This window comes from Anolis carolinensis, chromosome 5 (genome assembly GCF_035594765.1).
Source record: "Anolis carolinensis isolate JA03-04 chromosome 5, rAnoCar3.1.pri, whole genome shotgun sequence".
In the NCBI taxonomy this organism is placed as follows: Eukaryota; Metazoa; Chordata; class Lepidosauria; order Squamata; family Dactyloidae; genus Anolis; species Anolis carolinensis.
Window position 1 is genome coordinate 25,372,983 of NC_085845.1, and position 14,873 is coordinate 25,387,855.

At 38.6% G+C, this 14,873-nt stretch overlaps 1 long non-coding RNA gene across 1 annotated transcript in view; it reads right to left on the minus strand.

Annotated features, from left to right (window-relative positions):
• Positions 1 to 2,102: 2,102 nt before the first annotated feature.
• Positions 2,103 to 14,873, minus strand: part of LOC134299474 (uncharacterized) — a 43,180-nt gene continuing 30,409 nt past the window's right edge. The window contains exon 2 of the long non-coding RNA XR_010006694.1: positions 2,103 to 3,356. This is a non-coding gene — a long non-coding RNA (uncharacterized LOC134299474). The remainder of the gene's footprint in view (positions 3,357 to 14,873) is intronic.

Consider the following 14,873-nt stretch of genomic DNA (forward strand, 5'->3'; position numbering starts at 1 on the left):
GATAAAAGTGGAACATTTTAAAAGCAGCTGAAAGGGACAGGATGGCAGAGGATTAATTGGGGCTGTCCCAGCCAAATCAGGACAGTTGGACAGTATTAATCAGTTAAATAATTAAATGTTACATTGCAATTTTTGCTGTCAGAAATAGTCCTCTTTTTTGAAGGCATCTCTTAATTGAAAAGTGGTCCAGTTCATGTTTGGTTTAAAGTAAACATAAAATGAGAAATGAAGAACGGGGGGAAAGGGGGATTGCAAGGAGAAAATTACACTTCAACAGCTGCCTGGACACACACCCAAGTTCCCAAATAATAGGTTCCCCAACTAAGGCAAGATGGATTTCTATGTAAATGATAACAATTATTTGAAACATTGCATGCATACATACATATGTCTCATAATCAAAACTGACTTTTGTCACCTGTTTTGAATATACATTTCTTCCTCTTCCTCCTCTTTTTGCAACATATGAGTGACTACCTCTATCATTGCATCCTAGACAGGTAGATAGATTGTACTGTTCTTTCTGTGTGTGCATAATGTTGTACAGCCCTCCAGATATTGAACTGCAGCTACCAACATTCATTGCCATTTTTCAAGCTGGCTAGCACGGGTGTGACTTGTAACCCAACAGCAAACATCTCAAAGACTGCATAGTTCCCACCTCTGGTGAACATGCAACACACACTTAGAAACTTTAACATCCTGGATTCACAAATCATCCCATGCTGTTTTCTCACCAAATCTGAATACTTCATCCTGCCATCCAACAGGAAGCCTTGCAGTGGGATATATATCATGTACTTGACTTTCCAATGGAACGTGAAAGCAGATTTATGGATTTCCCCATAGCACTGCCAGTCAGCCATGACAAGAGTGAATGCCACCTTCCTGTAGAAAATGTCAAAGTCACTTTTCTTGTCAGGATGGAATGTTCCACCCAAGATTGGAAATTAAAGTCATTGATGAAGCTTACAATACGTCTTCTGGCACTGTGTCCCACAGATGCACAGAATCCTGTCCATTGCACTGCTTTGATATTAGACAGACCTTGATTATGTGAAGTTCACTTGTTTGCAAGGCAAGTGTGATGTATGTTTGAGTGTGTTTGTTGAATTTGATCAAATTCACCACATTGACTAAGTCTGGCTTGGTACTTCTGCAGCCAAAGATCCCATCTTTTTTGGGCACAATTGTTGGCAATGCTCATCTGGATGTGGCCCTCTTTTTTTTTCTTTTTCTTTTTCTTTTTTTTTTGCAGGAAAGCAGCACCTCAACGCAGTGCCAATTTCTTAAGTCTGCCAATCCTGGAAGGGCCACCACATTCCTTCCAATTGCCCTGATTTGGTAAAGACATTCTTGATTAACCTTTAGTTGTTCCGCTTTTTCAACTGCTTTAAAATATTTTGATTTCTCTCTCTCTTCCTCTTCCTTTTGTTTTACACTTCTATCTTCAGCTTACTTCAATTGCTGCAAACTGAGTTCAAATGAAAAATAACATGAAATTAATGGGGGAGGGGGAGAGACAGGAGAGAGGGCAGAATCTTCCCCTTTGCTGTCGACTGAGGTAAAAGCAACCTGCTTGCAGTGTCTCCTAGCTTGGTTGTTCTTCCTCCTTAATAGTTTTTGCCATCTTAACCATAGTCTGATTGCCTTGGCATCCTGATTGTCAAATGTAAGTATTTTGCAGCTAAAATCAGCTTTGTGTAAGACGACAATTGTATAGACCCACCAGGAAGAAAATGTGAATTTCTTTGAAGCCTACACCGAATGCAGGGTATCTGGCTGCCACCTGGAAAAAAGATGGGATTTTGTCCAGAATTTGCATGTGCATGGACTCCATATGCAAGTGAAATCAGCATTTAAAATGCAGATTCCACTTGCATTTGGACCTGTATAGAAGTGGCCTGTATAGGTTAACATTTATGTTGAAAACCCAGTCAGTTATTCAGAGAAGCTCAGGTCTGTTTTCTCTACTCAGCGAAACTCAAAACAATACAAACATGGTGGGAGAGGGATCAGGGAGATCTTAAATTAATGTAATGTTCAGTCTAATTACTATCTCTGGTTGTAAAGGGCAGAACATTATTAAGGGAGATGAGAGGTGAACAATATCCAGTTTTTATTACACTGTTTCTACATAGTCAAAACACATTATATGTATTCAAACTAGACATTGAGAGGACTGCATATTCCCGTTTTTCCATCCTTCAATATGATCTCCTCATGAATAAGTGCTTCTGCTGTCAAAACCTGCAAATATAGGCTGGGTTACCCTTCCGGTGACTAACAACAAAACAAAGAACAGTAATGAGAGACTAAAAAAATGTATTATCACAAACAATCATATTTCGCCACTTCTGGGAGCACTCTGCAAAACTTCCAATGTATTGTTGTCATTGCTACTGCTGCTGTTAAAATATTTCTATTCCGCTCTATATCAAAAAGATTTCAGACTGGATTGCAAATAAAATTAAAATAAGCAATTCAAAATTCCTTACAACAATAAAATCATTTAAATACATTAAATGCCTTTGAATATAATTAACAAGCTGAAAGAGATCAAATATATTAAAACAGTTTAAAATGATTTGCATTTGTATTTGAGAGACCTCAAAGAGATCCAAAGGCTTAGTTGAAAATTCAAGTTTTATTTGGCAGCTAAATCGAATCTGTGTCAGCATCTTCCTTACAACCATGTGATGGTCAGTCTTCTCAATTTGTTGTTTATTGCTCTGACAGTTCATACAGGAACTATGGCAGTCTTCTTCCTTACTGATGTCCTATCACAGTAGACTTAAAGGTAATTCTGTGCTTGAGGACTCTCAAATCTGTTTGAAAGAAGGCCTTGAAGTTGCTCTTCGCCAATGAACACTTAGGGCAGTGGTTCTCAATCTTTTGGTCCCCAGATGTTTTGGCCTTCAACTCCCAGTTATCCTAGCAGCTGGTAAACTGGCTGGGAATTCTGGGTGTTGTAGGCCAAAACACCTGTGGATCCACAAGTTGAGAACTACTGGTGTAGATGCTCCCTTAGAGAGTAGATTGAGCAGGTACACCTGAGAATTCATCCCCATTTACTGAGATTAAGTCTATTTCTGTTTAAATCACAGTGATTACACCTAAACGTCTGCCCACATATTCACCTTAGCAAGTGTAAATTGTATACAGATCAATACCTTCTTCTTTCAGGGATGCATTTCCTTCTTCTTGGCAGTACTTAGGTAGGCAATCTACGGTATGACCGTGTAGGAAGTGCTCATGTCAGAGTTTCTTTCCATGCAAACAGACCAGAATCCTATGGTGTTCTTTGTTTTGATGTGTGGGTGGAAAATATGATAACAAGCCATTCTCCCAGCCATCTGTGGAAAGAGAATCTAGTTTGAGGAACAGGAGTAGAAAATAAAAATTTAAATAAAACTAATCCCACATCTCTGATCTTTGAACTAGTCACAGAAGACATTTAATTAGTACAGAAAAAGCAGGAGACCTTAGTCAAGGATACTCCTGTCAAGTCTAATTTGACCTGCATAGTCCAGGGATGTTGAACATGAAACTCTAGAGGTTGAATTACTGCAGCTCTCATAATGCTTCATCATAGGCCATGCAGGTTTTGGCTGATGGGAACTGCAGTCCATAGAAACATGTTTCCTATCTCAGGATTAGCTTTTTATCAGATATTAGCTCTGTTTAGCTATACCAAGCATGGGCAATCTTTGACCCTTGAGGTGTTTTGGATTTCAATTCCCACAATTCCTAACAACCTGGAGGACCCAGAAAAATATTAGAGAGGACATATCTTGTCAGATGTGGGTATGTGAAACCATGAGTACTGATCCCACATCATACTGATTCCACAGCCTCTGAGGATGCCTGCCATAGATGTGGGTGAAACGTCAGGAGATAATGCTTCTGGAACATGGGCATACAGCCCAGAAAACTCACAGCAACCCAGCGATTCTGGCCATGAAAGCCTTCGACAACACATTGAACATTTCTATGGGGAGAAACTGTTCCAAGACACACAGAGATTGGAAAAACTACGGACCAGAAAAGGACTACTGTTGTTTTGTTGTTGTTTTGTTGTTTATTCATTCAGTTGCTTCAGTAGCTTCTGACTCTTCATGACTTCATAGACCAGCACATGCCACAACTCCCTGTTGGCTGTAGCCACCTTCAAGGTCAAGCCAGTCACTTCAAGGATACCATCCATCCATATTTACTGTGCTCCCTGACTTTCATTCTACACTGAAGACCTCACAACCTCTGAGGATGCCTGCCATAGATGTGGGCGAAATGTCAGGAGAGAATGCTTCTGGAACATGGCCATACAGTCCAGAAAACTCATAGCAACCCACTGATCCCACAGTTACTTTATTAGACTCTCTTTCTCTCTCCTGCATAAGACTACACCTTATATTAAAATATATTTTAGAGATAACTTGTTAGAAAAAGAGTTCCTGAAGTGCTGGAAAATATCTTACTACTTGAGGAATATTGTTTGTCTTGATTGGTGAGTATTATTATGAATACTGTATTTTTTTCTATTGTGAGTGGCCCCGAGTGACTTGGAGAGAGGGGGGCGGGATATAAAGTATCATCATCATCATCATCATCATCATCATCATCATCATCATCACAGCACAAAATTCTCACACACCATGTATAGTCTGTAAATTAGTTTGTTTTGTGTTGTAAGTGATAATTCGGCGGTAGACTCCCTATGTTTGCAAGTCTGTTTGGTCTGGTGTGAAGCTATGCTAAAATCACATATCTGGAAAGCAAACCTGTTTTCAGCTTCCGTTATCAGCCCTCTAACATATAGTAAGACCTGGGATTCAAACACCCATGCTTTCCCGATTCCTGAAACTACAGTATTCTGTGCTGTGAACAATGCATTTGTGTGAACAAAGTAAGATTGACACATTGTAAATACTTCATGTTTCCAAATTCAGAAATAGGAATCTTGACACCATCCCATCACTGCTAAAAATGAATTGGTTCTTGACTATGAGCTTCTGAGATGTCCTACACTGATTTTGTGATGTCTAAAAGCACTTGTTCCTAGATAACAGCAGCTTCTTCAGAATTGGTCTCAGGTGTTCGGAAGAAAAAGATGAAAACAGAGAAGATTGCCATTTTTCTTTTGATCCCTTCTAAAAATATTCTGTGTATTTGTCAAAAACATGTTTTTCAGACCTAGAGTTTGGAAATGTTTCTCTTTTTTAAAACTAAACCTCCCAAAAGTTCTCAGCTTTTCTGAATGAAAGTTTGGGAAGTTCCTGTACAAAAAGCTAGGTTTTCTAAGCTCTGGATTTGCCAAATAAACCGAGTCTTAACCAGAGTTATCAAAACCAGAGCTAACTAGCATCCCAGGCAAAGAATGACTAAGAGTACATCTACACCATTTTAACTGCCAAGGCTCAATGCTATGGAATCCTGAGATTTGTAGTTTGGTGAGACACCAGTAGTCTTTGGCAAAGAATGCAAAATACCTTGTAAAAACACAGATCCCATGATTCCATAGCATTGAGCCATGGAAAGGGGAGCATGTCATAGAATTGCCCAGAAGACCTAGCAAATTCCTAAACATACTTTTCCCCCCACCACAGATAAGTTAAATGATAAATATGGGTTCTGTGGTTAATTTTAAAATTCTTTTTAAAGTGTTTAAAATGAACATTTTCAATAAGATTTTAAAATTATTTTTATCAAGCTTCTGTATTATCCATTATTTTAAATATATCTTGGAAAATAATATTGTGAGCCACCTTGGTTTCCATATTGGAAGAAAAGAGGGATATAAAATAAATATTCTCTGGGGAGAAGTGATAAAAATACATCTGAAGACAGATAAAGACAAGGATTTCATTTTCATTTGTCCACATGTTTTTTATGCTGTATTATACCTCTGTTATTTTATGTGTGATGAAGGAATGCCCTGTTTAGCAAAACAAAGATGTCTGGTACTACCTACAGTTTAACTTTCATGTAATTATATTTGTTACTGATTTTCTTATTAGATTTTCTTGTAGCCTTCACACAGCTCTTGAATTTAAAAGTATCCAGATGGAATAGAAAATCCTGTCTCCTGTTTGCACACTGACCTTGTCTACCTAAGCTCTTGTAAATGAAGAATGAAAAAAAGGTGAGATACTCTACTTGGCTGTCGAATCAATCCCAGCTTGCATAACACACATTAGATCATCTTGTTATTCCTTTAGGTGAGAGAAAATAGCAAAATGAGAAAATGAACTTGGGAGTGCCTAGTTGTCTCTGAAAGCATTCAAAAGGTCACAACATATACAGGAGTAAGTAAATTAAATAAAGCACAAACTATGGTTTGTAATAATAACTAAAAGATTGAATTTTGGCTGGGATCCATAGATAACAAAGACATTTTACTACTACGTTATGGTGGCAGGTAGAGCTCAAAGAGCAAGTTGGCATCTTTCTTTTGATGGAGGTGACAGTGCCAGGTGGAAAGGCATACAGTGAAAGGAATCTGCATAAGAAGTTATAAAGAGAGGAAAATTGAGAAAAAATGTAATGATAGATAATTTTAGAAGCTTGTAATAGTATGACTCATTTACAATAGTTGAACCTGCGTACAAAAGCATTTACAACCCCCTCAAGATGATCCAAACTAGTGTAGGATCCGGATGTACTTGTAGGGATTCTGTCAAACTGCATAGAGTACTGGAAAAGGAATGGGGGAAGCCTTTTTCCTACAGTTGTTTTGGAACTCAACTCCCAGCAGCCCCAGTCAACTTGGAAGAGAAAAGAGATTGTGGGAATTATAGTTCAAACCATCTGGAATGAAGATCACAATTTACCCAGCCTTGTATTACAATGTTGAGGTGGCAGAATGATCATAAGTCATTTGAATTAAGGGTGATTGATGCCATATTTAGCTCTTCCTCTATGTTTTGCAAAATACCCTTTCAAGTAAATAGCATACACATCAAGAAGTGTAGCCAGTTTTCTTTCTGTTTCATTCATTTTCTACTTACTGGAGCACTAGTTTCTATTGCTTTTAAAGGGCGAGTTTAAATGTGCTCTAAACTCCTAAATCTGAAACAGATTTTTTCCCTCCCAAGTTAAGAGTTATCTCCTTCCCATTTTTTTTCTTCAGACTTAGTTCATAGCCAGCTCCATATTTCAGATATATCTGCAATATACAATTAGAGTGCATTGATATCACTTTGCCTGTATTCTGTGGAATCTTGTAATTTGATGTTTGGTGCGAGGAAAAAATTAAAATCCTTTCCCAGAAAGTTCTTGTGCCATACCAAACAACAGATTTCAGGAAGGAGCCATAGCAATTAAAGTGGAATCAAACTTCATAAAGGATACAGTGTGAATGCTTACTTTGTAAACTGCCTTGAATCCTGGTCTGGGAGAAAGGTGTTATATAGATAAAGTAAAAAAGCACAAATAATAGAAAATATACTAGTTCCATCACAAAGCCTCTAAATGTGTACAAATATTTAAAAGTGATTATTCTACTCTGTATGCACTTTGACATGCAACAAAACACAGGGAGAGGGGGCTTCTGTGTTGAATAGACTGTGGTCTTCAGAAAACACTGTGAATTTTAAGGTTATGGAAACATCCTCAAAGGCTGTAGAAATGTGCAGAGCAATACGTCATAGGAACAATCTAGTTGATTTTTTTTCACACATTAATCCTGTAAGTCCTAATGGAGATTTTAAATAGAACTTCCAATATAACACCTTCCTCAGAACTAGTTTTGTGTGTTTGCTCAGGAAAGTTTATTTTGGAACTGTTATGCATTTGATTCTTGATATTGGACAAGTGTTTGGGTACACAAGATCCTTCTTTATCCTCAGAATAGAGTTGTTTGAGTCAATAAAGGCTTCCCTGTTGTCTTGTCAACAAAGAACCCCTTAAGAAGAGGGTGTTTTGCTCTCCAGGCTTTTGGCTTTTTTCTTTTTCTACTTAAACTCCAAACAAACCAGCCAAGTGATTTTGTGTTTCAAAGCCAGCAAGACGACAGAGTACTGATTTGTTTGATTCAAGCAGACATGTTTTCATGGTCAACAATGGCAAAGATGAAAGGGTACAATAACATCAAAGCTTTCAAGTTTATCCCAATCAACCTAGAATTTTCTTAAGAAAATGATTTCAGAGGAAGTTTTCCACCTCCTTCCTCTCAGGCTGAGAAAGAGTGACTTGCCAAAGGACACTAGTATAGTTTTCATGGCTGAGTAGAGATTCAAATCATGGACTCTTGGAGACCTAATCCAAAATTTAAACCACTGCAGCATGTCAGTTCTCACTTGCCCTTTGGCAGTGATGGTTTGGACTTATAGGAGTTTTAGTACTATATATCTGGACAAATTTAATGGCATTCTATGCAGTCATGCCGGCCACATGATTTTGAAGGCATCTACGGACAATGCTGGCTTTTCGGCTTAGAAATGGAGATGAACACCAACCCCCAGAATCAGACACAACTAGACTTAATGGTAGGGAAAATCCATTACTTTTACCTGTTTGGGCAAAGGTATGGAGAAGAACAATATCCCATAGTACAGTGGTTCTCAACCTGGGTCCCCAGATGTTTTGGACTTCGACTCCCAGAAATCCTAACAGCTGGCAAACTGGCTGGGATTTTTGGGGATTGTAAGCCAAAAGCATCTGGGGACCCCAGGTTGAGAACCACTGCCATAGTTAAAGCTGAATTAAGATTTAGTTGCCATTCAAGTGGGTCTCTGTACATTGTTTCAATATGACATTACAGGCAGGCCCCAAGTTACGAACGAGATAGGTTTTGTAGGTTTTTAAGTGTAATTCTAGCCATATGTGTGTGTGTGTGTGTGTGTGTGTGTGTGTATAGAGAGAGAGAGCACTTTGCTTGAACAATCCATAATGGTAGGAGGAAGCTATGGATTTTTTGCACAATGAAATCGAAGAGTCCTTCTCCATTTAAAAAGAAACACACCTTAATCCTTAAGCTCCAATATTTTTGTGATAGGAAGAGCTGATGGGCTTTGCTCTAGAGAGCAAATCCTTAACATCTCATTCCTCAAATGTATTCTTCCTGCTGACAAAAGGAAGTGGTGGCAGTGGGGGAATCCTCATTTATTTCAACAGCATAAAAACAAATGTCAATCAAAGACATGCTGCAGCATTATAATTAACTCTAATGAAGATATTTTCCTTGAACTTTCAGTTCAGACTATCTTACATGCGCTCTGTATCTTTAGTGGAGAAGATAGATTCTAGAGGCAGCTGCGTAATAAGGCACAGCTGTGCACAGTGGAAATGCATTTTCCTTGCTTTTCAAGAACACACCAAAAACACAACAAAGCCTCCACAACAAAGGATTAATGCTAACATAGCAGCTGATGCGTTCACCAAGTATTCCTTCCTATTTCCATCACAATTGTTGCCATGATGAAACTCCAGCAGAAAGAATATATAACCCATCTATACCATTAGGATCTTACTGGAAGCAAGTGGGATGTTAAATATTAACCATCTAATTAAAGAAGAATTGTACAGTATTGACAAGGGCCAGGTCTAATGCAATGCATGTTTGTGGCAGCCAGCTAGGGATCTCATTCTTCACTGAATTTGCTTTTGAAGGAAGCAACAAGTTACTGTAGCAAATTTCTTGCACTGGGTGAAATTTTGTAAACAAGTATACTATCTTTGACAATTATTCGCAGTTCAGGATTTATTCTATGCAAAATGTGTGCATAATATAACATTTTCTACACAATCATGGGGAAGGTTGTATGAAAAATGTGTGTATTGGGTTACTGTGAGTTTTCTGGGCTGTATGGCCATATTCCAAAAGCATTCTCTCCTGACGTTTTGCCCACATCTATGGCAGACATCCTCAGAGGTTGTGAGTATTTTTCACAGAATAATTCCTGAAAGATGGAGACTCTCATTAGTCTAGGATTCAGCATTTCCTGACACTTGGAAAATACTTTGACCATTTCCCACATCTTTTAAAAATATTATTTCCATCACTCCTGAAACTCTAGGCTTCTAGTCTCACTGTAGAGCTGGGGAATTTTTTATATTTGACTGCAATTCCAAGATTCTTCTAGTACCCAACCTTAACTGACGGAAGGAATCCTGTGAGTTGTAGTTTTAGAAAGTCTTTAGCCTTCTCTGCCAAAGATTGCTAGTGAATCATCGCCATTAACACTACAGTATGTTAACTTTTATATGTGATTTTAAGAATGCTTTTTTGGAGTGTGTAATGATTTGCCTTTTAAAAATTAAATACAGGAAAGAAACACATTTAAAAACCTACTATGTAAGAGAGGAAAAACACCTTCAGATAGCAGTGCATTTCTGCAAATTAATCTGTTAGACTGTTTAGGGATTACATAAATAGTGTACAAAACTCACCTAACTACAGCTTCCATGATTCCATAGTATTGAGGCATAGTAGTTAAAGTGGTGCCAAACTGCATTAATTCCTCAGTGTAGATGTTATCTCAGTCTGGGAGACAGACAAGGTATAAATCCAATAGACACATAGATAAAACAAACCTTTCCCCAGCTCTGCCTCATGTTTGAGATCTTCAGAGTTCAGACACACAGGGATGAGTCTCTGGACAGATTTTTAACCACAATCTCTCTGATATCAGAATCATGACAACTGTGCCTTATGCTGAGCTGCAAAGACGTGCAGAGCAGCACAAACCCATGGCAGGTTACTGTAACAGGTCCCTTGTGGCAGCTGCACTTGTCTTGGGGTCACTGTGAAAGATCCAGGCGGAGACAGTGAGGCTTAAGTGAAAGCTGCTTCCTTCACAGATCAGCAGACATTTCACAGTGCCAAGAGTGCTTTGGGAGCCTGGGAGACTTTCATCAGTGGTGCAGGCTGGGGGAGTGAGAAGAAGAAAACCAAGAGATGAGTCTCTAAGGCAAGGAGAGCATATGAAAGAACAAGTCACAGCCTTTCAGCATAAAAGCTACCTGTATATGAAGGACAGGGCACGGGATGCTCTGTATTACATATTTGCTTTTGAGACCTACAGCAAAATCCTTCCATGACCCATCACAGCAAAACTGATTGGCATTAATCTGGGGTGAGGAACCCCGGTTACCCAGGGACTGCATTTACAAAAACTTTGTGATTTTTTTTCAATAGTTTTCTTCTCATGGGAAGCAATGAGTAAATTTAACAGGCTTCTCTTTACTGCACTAAAGTCTTTGTAAACTGGAACACATATAAAGACTATTTGCTCTTCTAAATCTATTCTATGCAAATTGCACATAAAGTTGTTTTGCCCAGAAAGCACAATTTTCGGTCCATTTTTTGCACAGAAATGCTATTTTCCCTGAAAAACGATCATGTGTGAATTTTGTATAGCATACTAAATAGTCTTGTCTGATGCTTCTCATACCTTTCTGCAATATTCATGAAACACATTTTAAAATTATTGACATTTGTGTCACCCAAGCCTTTAGAGTTCAAAACAGCCAATTGGTCTCTTTAGCAGCACATGGAGCTATTTTGCACCATTCTCACCCAACTCCAACACCCATGGAGTCTTTCTTTTCAGAACCAGATGGTCACTTCCACTTTTGAAAAAACGTCACCTCTCCCAATTTCAAACAGTCTAGGAAGACTGAAAAGAGAGAGAGATTGCCCATTGAGATTATTTCAGGATGTAATTGACTATTTTTATTGGGAGGTTCTAGGTTATTGGTGGTGTAAGGGAATTAGATATTAAACCGTGAATATTGGAAGTTCCAATGGTGTGCAAGCAGTTTAAATTGACATAATTTAAATACTGTATAGACTCATTTAAAAGTCTAGACATCCTATTCAAAAAACCAAATCAAAAACCTGAGTCAACATATTCATGGGTCAATGTAAGTACTGTACTTTAACTCTGATTTTTTTTTAAAGGAACCATCCCCTGAATGGCAAAAGGCAAGAATTTTGTCTGGCTTGGGGAAAATATAAAATACTCTCTCTGCTCTCCCATCAGTTTTTGCCTTTTTGAATTTCTGGGCAGAAAAATTGTGGTGGCAGCCAGGGGTGACTTATGCCCAGAAGCAGTGCTGATGTTTCCCCACTCTGTGCAGAATGACCCTCAATTCATTTCAAAATCCCTGATTTTAGCCCCAAACGTTATCCTTGACTTATGCACGAGGTCAACTTGCACATGAGTCTAAAAGTAATCTATTTCTCAGGTATGATTGTGATGAAACAAAAAAGAGCTTTCTTGGTGGCTGTTCCAGTCCTCCTGATGTCCTCTTTGCTGTCTTTTTGCTGGTAGGAACAACCTTCTTATTTAAAGAACTATTTGGTATTTAACTAGGTGTGGAAGAAGGATCTTTTAATGGGGCACGGTATGCTTTTTTTTCATACATTTTAAATGTATTTCAAATTGTTTTGATTATTTTAACAGCATTTTTAAAAATTATTTTTAACTTTTGTAATATTGCAGAGAGTGAACCTGTCACAGAACATTGGAATGTGACATTTGAGACCAGGGTTTGATTCCCTACTCGACTATGGAAACTTATTGGTCAGGTCACACACATTCAGCTCCAGAAAACCCTATGATTTCCAGAAATGACTTGAAAGCACACAACAACACAAAATAACATATTGAGTCCCTGTATTTAATTTTAAGCCCCTTACACCCTACATTAGGAGAAAGGCACAATATAAATTATTTGATTATTTAAATAAATGATAAACCATTTCTGTATTTCTATTTATATTTTTTAAAAACAAAACCTTTCAGTTGAAAAAATAAGGGCTTAAATATTTGCTCATGTCAAAGAAATAGTGGAACTTAAAAGTGACGTTGGCTGCCTTCATCTTCATGTTATGTAAACAATAAAACACCTTAAATCTCTGTATTTGCTTACAGCTTCACCTTTATCCTCCCAGGGTTGTGCATGATATTTCAGTCTCCATCTTTTTCCTCCACATGATAGGCAAATACCAAAAGTTGAGATCAGTATCATGCCAAATCTTATTTTAGTACATATTCATAAATGTCACCCTCCTTAATTATGACAACCTTCTTAATTATGACAGCTTGAACTTCAGATCACAATTCTATGCCATAGTTCTTTGCTTATAAACAACTCATTCTCATATCTGTGTGGGATTGTTCCGAGATCCTGCATGAATGCAAAAAACCCACAGATCATCATGCCCCATGTCATGCCAGTGATGTGAGCTCTCATGCTTCTCTAGGAAGTTTTTTACACCATCACCATTTAATAATATGGACTCCAATTTGCAGTCAATTAAAATCATGTATCCAAAGTCCATTGATCAGAAAGGCTTACTGTATTGTAAATGTTATTGTTAAATCCACTTATTAGACCTATGTGAGAGATAAATATTTCTTTACATATTTATTCATCAAGATTCCTACTGTACTAGCACATGAGACAACCAGTTTGGCTCAGGAAACCACTCAAAATGCTGGTAATCACCATTAAAATCTCAAATGACTCAGTGCAAGGATATCCATGGGCAAAAGTGTAAAGGTCATTTTCACTGAGAGCCACATCAGGGCTGTTGCAATTTCAAGACTAATTTTAAGGCAATGCCCTCTGTGCCAAGCACTGGTTATGTCCTCTATATCTGCTGGATTTGAAACACAGAGGATGCTGCCAGTGTTGGGAATTATGAGAAATTCAACAACCCTTGTGGAGAAGGAAGGCTTGTTTTTTTTGCTGCTCTGGAGATTACGACACAGAGCCATGGATTCCAATTGCAGGAAAAGAGATTAACCTAAACATTAAAAAGAATTTCCTGACAGTAAGAGCTATTTGGCAATAGAATATGCTGCCTCGGATTGTGGTAGATTCTCCTTCTCTGGAGGCTTTGAGAAGAGGCTGAATGGCCATCTGTTAGGGATGTTTTGATTGTGTGTTCCTACATGGCAGGGTGTTGGACTGGATGGCCCTTGTGGTCTCTTTCAACTCTATGATTCTATGTGGCTCTGAGGCTGGGGAAAGGTTAAAGGACATTTTAAAGTCAGACATCATATTCACAGGCCTTGTATCTAAATTCAAACCCCACTATTCTTACTGAACAGAACAAACTGCAGCCTTCCAGATGTTCCAGAATCACAACTCCCATTGGTTGTAGTCATCATGTTTAATGGTGACGAATACAGGAGTTGTAATCCAGCATCTGGATGACTAATCTTTACCTACTCTTGAAATAAAGCTAACTGAAGGGCAGCTAATGTTTTTGGATGTTTTGTGACTCCAACTCTTAATAACATGGGCAATAAGAGGCTCTTGAGTCCAATTAAGAGGGGTGCAATTTGCTCAGACAGATCTTTCCAGCCATTAGGGATCACTGTGGCACACCACTTCCTGTGCGCTATACCTCATTCAGCTACTAGAGAGGGGTGGCAAGCACACATCTGAGTATTCAGGTGTACCTTTCCCCACTTCCAACTCGGCACATAGTTCCTTCTCCAGCTGCAGAAGACAGCATTCGGTGACACCCACCTGAGAACCAAAGCTTAGGCGTTGGATGTTGAGGAGCAGCTCTGCTGGGTTCACCTCTGTCCCATCAAAGCCAAGTCAGGACAAAAGCTCCAGGAATGCTGAAGTGGGGCAAGCCTTTCCAATAGTGCACCCAAAAATCTCCAACTAACACACAAAGTAGATGGGGCTTTGGGGATTGCACATCCAATCATGTGAGAGAAGAGGAGGAGAAAGTGGAGTTAAGGGCAAGCTGACACCAGGGTGCAAGAATAAAAATTGTCTCACATACTAAATCAATTGATGTGGCAGGCTGGATTAGGCTTGCGGGCCTTGCGTTTGACACATGTGTCCTAGGGGCTATAACCTTTTGCATCATATTGCCTATTCCAGGGGTCTCCAAACTTTTA